Here is a 5,080-nt window from a genome sequence, read left to right as displayed (position 1 = left end):
ATCAAAAAAAAATTTATTAAAAAAAAAAAACAAAAACAAAAAAAATAAAAAATATATATCATATATATATATATATATATATATATATATATATATATATATATATATATATATATATATATATATATATATATATATATATATATGACCGAATCCTCTTTGCCCAACCACTGTAAATAGGCTAGAACCGCCACTGCACTCTAGAAACAAGTTCTGTCTTAAGGTGTTTTTGTGTTTAAGACTGACCAACCCTAATTATTTTTACATCTGGGGAGAGCGCATTCCACAAGATGGGGCCACATACAGAAAAAGACTTATTACTAAGGGATAATCTAGTTCTTGGGACAAAAGAGAGTCTTTAGCCGACCTCACTGGCCGTGTTGGATTATAATATTGACATAAATTCATGAGGTACACTGAAGCTTGATTATTTAAACATTTATGAACAATACTACAATTTAAAAAATAACAATCCTTTCACTAACTGGCAACCAATGGAGATTATATAGAATTTCTTTTGTATGGTCATTAGATTTTTCAATCAGTTTTGCTGCTCTGTTTTTGAATAGTTTGCAAACGTTGTATCAATTTGGATGGCACACCTAAAAGCAATGAATTACGAGAGAGTTACCAAAGCATGAACTATAATTTGTGTAGTGCTCTCATTCAGAAGATGTCGAATTTTACCAATATTTCAAAAGTGAAAAAAGCAAGATTGGCAAGTTTTTGTTGTGTGATTCTGTATTGAAGCCTTAGAATCAAAGAATCCGCCAAGATTTCTTACTGTTGCAGATTGCTCTAATTCAACTTTGAGTCGCCTTAAATCAATACTATCAATTTTATTTTTTTCTTTAGTTATTGATGCCAATCAATAAATGTTCTGTTTTAGAATTATCTAATTTCAGTTTATATTCTTACATCCACGTATTAATTGCTAGACGCCAGTTTTCAACATTTAATTTCACTGTCGGCTCTTGTCCTGGATGAAAAGCTGAATATAGTTGATACAATTACAATTTGCATATCAACCAAATAGAAGTGTCGATGATACCATTAACCTTTTGTTGAATAATATTTACATATATATATATATATATATATATATATATATATATATATATATATATATATATATATATATATATATTATAAGTATACAGTGTCGCCATAGATTCTCAACTTTGTGTTTATACATTTTCATGCATGTCACGTCTGTAAACGAATTTCCATTTTTTAAATGAATAAAGTAATATATATATATATATATATATATATATATATATATATATATATATATATATATATATATATATATATATATATATATATATATACAGTGGCGGTTCTAGCCTATTTATAGTGGTCGGGCAAAGATGAGTCGGTCATATATATATATATATATATATATATATATATATATATATATATATATATTTTTTTTTTTTTTTTTTTTTTTGTTGTTGTTGTTTTTTTTTGGTTTTTTTTTTGTTTTGTCTTGTTTGTTTGTTTGCTTTGTTCGCCTTAAAAAAAATTTATTTCAACCACAAATAATCACATTCACAATGCAATGACAATACCAGTAGATTTTAATTATTCCAAACGTAATCAAAAATGAATCACGAAAGAGAATACAACAAAAAATTAAAGCGAAGAGACATAATGCGACAACACCTTCACAATACAAGTCCATCTCGTTCACTCGAAAAATTAAAGAGATGCTTTAATCCCTCAACTGCGAGATTAATATTTCTGTTACATTACTGGTTTTCAGTAGTACGTAGTAACTGTAAAGTTTTTATCGAGAAGCAACAACAGCAATATGACTCGAGTTTCATTCAGAGCTCAAATTGCATAATTTTACTGCTCTCTTGGTGGTTAGAATGATTGTGCCGGTGGGGGTAGTGGTTGGAATAGTGGTAGCGGTTGTGGTGGTGGAGGAGGAGGAGGAGGAGGAGGAAGAGGAGACGGTGAGGGAGGATGTAATTATGGTAGTGGTTTTGATGGTGCTGTTGGTTAGAATGATAGGTGTGGAGACGATGACGGAAATTATATGATGATGTTGATATTGTTTTTATTTCTATTGTAGTACTTGATGTTAATGTTGTTGTTGTTGTTGTTAATGATGATGATGATTATGATGACAACGACGATGTCGTCGACAATGATGATTACAATACGATATTACAAAGTTTATTCAATCTTAGGCTTTCGCCAATAAATCATAAAATTTGATGACAACATACATGAAAGTGGAAAAAAAATGATAAATGGAACCAAACAATAAACTGATACCATTAATAACCACACAAAAAAAAAAACAAAAAACAACGTAATACCACCAATACGTACAATAATAATAACAATAATAATAATAATAATAATAATAATAATAATAATAATAATAATAATAATAATAATAATAATAATAATAATAATAACAAATGATAATAATAACAATAATAATACGAGTATTACCATCATCATTACTACCACCACCAACATAATTACGTTTCCAATCAGTTTTTCTCGTTTTTTAAAATTTGATACCTATAATAGACGAAAATTCCGGTGATTTTGTTAAAGGGTAGTTAAAATATCTACGATTTTATTAACCCTGAAAACTACGATTTTTATTTTCCTATTTCAAGTAGGCAGGTCTGCTATTAAGTATGAGTTCCATAGTCAAAAAAAAAAAAGACAAACAAAAACAAAGTTTATTTAATCTTAGGCTTTCGCCAATAATTCATACAATACAATTAAGACAAAATATTGCTACTAATCTCTCCTCATGCATTCGTTAGACGATAACAATAACGACCGTGTTATCTTTACTCCTTACCCAACCAACCCCTAGCTTCCCGCCTCTTCATCGCAAACTATCTTATTATGTATGTATTAGCTTTAGGACGGGCAAGTACGGAATCTGCCCACCCTTCCTTTAAACGTATCTATTTCCTCTTAGAATTCAACTCTCTCTCTTTTCTCAGAAGAGTATTTCTCGTACACTAATTCAATTGTTGAGAAAACCAAAATGGTGGTTGTATTTTATATATTTATTTAGTCGTGACCTTTGAATAAAAGTGTTTTGTTTTATTAGAGGAAATGCAATAGAAAATTACATTGTTTTGCAAAAATATTTAGTATCTCAATAAAAATACAGCGGTAATTACTTTAAGAATTTGAAGAAAAAAAAAAAAGAACAAATTAATTTGTTAAAAAAAAAAAAAAAAAAAATCAAATAAGAAAACAATTTAAATAAATGAGTTTTGAGAAGCACTAAAGAAAACGAGAAAAAAATAAATTTAAATGGTTAAACAAATATATTAAAACAACACAAGTTAATACTAAATTGATATATTAGTAAATTAATAAATTAAATTCAATACTGGAATCTTCCCAATGTCATTACATCAATGGTACCAGCACAAGTAAGGCAATAAATTAGAAAAAGTACGTTTGCCAAAATCTGCATTTTGTTTATAAGGTGGGCTCATTTGAATTAGCCCGACCTAGTACTAGAGAGGCCAGACAGCAAACTCGGAGTTCAGCGTCAGGCGACGTGACGATGGGATGACGATGTGGGCGGAGTGGAGTGGTTGGGAGAGGGGGGGGGGGGGGTTGATAAAAAAAAAGAACAGGAGCGTATCCTGGTTTATGTATTACGGGGTGCATGGTGATTCTCAATCTATCAAAAATACACACAAATTGATTTCAGTACGAAGTTTCAAGTTTAAGTACTAACTTTTGAATTTATCTAATTTAAATTAGATTATTTTGGACCTCGTAATACAGCATATAACTTGAAAAAACAGGCTGGTATTTGCCCACCCTGCCCATTATTACCAGCCATCCCTGTATATATATATACCGAGTGACTCGATGATGTACGTCATTGGTGCAGTATAAAAAGAATACAGGAGTGGTCTCAAAATATAGCCCTGAGGGACAGCGCAACGATATTGATGGGGATCTGATACAACTTGTCCAATGAGCGAGATTGTGTTATATATTTAAGGTAAGCCGAAATCCACTTCAACGGAGTTTTATTGATTTCAATATGTTTCTGAATTAATTTGTTTTGATCGACTGTGTCGAAAGCCGCAATGAGATTCCGCAACACCAACAACATAGAATTAATTATGTCACTGTGGACATAACAGAGCGGTTTCTGTACTGTGCAATGGTCTATAAGCGGAGTGAAAAACAGGTTACATGTTGTAGTTTGTCAGATACTCGTGTAATCTTTTGGCAACGACTTTTTCAATGATTTTTTAAATAAAATTTCCATGACGTCAGGATCTAGTGATGGCTTTTTCAGGCGCGGTTTCACTATTACTCTTTTAAATCTATCTCAGGGGCGTGGCTCTATTGGTTCAAATGGTGCCTGGCACTAGTGCGGGGCGGTCCTTGGCAAGCTTAAGGACCACGGTCCTACGGTCCTTGGGAAATGAAGACCGCAAGGACCGGTCCCCGGTCCTAGGACCGGTCCTTTTCGACATTGAACATTCCTGAGAGACTGTTGGAAATTCGAACCGGTTTGACCTTTTAGAGCGTGGGATCGTTCATTCTTGAACCGTTAAAGACCGCTACACGATGAAAACCGTGGCCTACAGGAGTAAAACACACGGAGTAGTCACACTCATTTCAAATTGTAACCTAATTAGAGAAGAGGGGTGATGCCTTCTTTATTTGCTCACCGTACTTCATTGTTACTTCGATAATTTAATAAAATTTGAAATTTATCCCCATTAACGGAGATAATGGCATCGCCCAAGGCGTTGATCGAGTTGTTCGTGGCGTTGATACACACACGCAACTCCTACCCCCCCCCCCTCCTCCCCCCCCCCCCCCCCCCCCACACACACACATTAGAGGGCAGCGAGCATTGAAGAGTAAGAGAGAGACGTGAAGTTATAATAAGAGGGGGTGGATGAGGTGATAAGAGGGGTCGATGGTGACTTTTCGCCAGATCTAACAAACTCAGCTACCCATTCATTGCTGAGTAGACAGGGATTCAGAAAAAAATCGACTGCACCCGGGATCGATCTCTGGCCCTTTGCGTATAAAGAGAGTGCTCTAT

Source organism: Berghia stephanieae, chromosome 1 (genome assembly GCF_034508935.2).
Source record: "Berghia stephanieae isolate SIO BIC M18660-M18661 chromosome 1, UCSD_Bste_1.3, whole genome shotgun sequence".
NCBI lineage: Eukaryota > Metazoa > Mollusca > Gastropoda > Nudibranchia > Aeolidiidae > Berghia > Berghia stephanieae.
Note: the sequence above shows the minus strand (reverse complement) of the source record.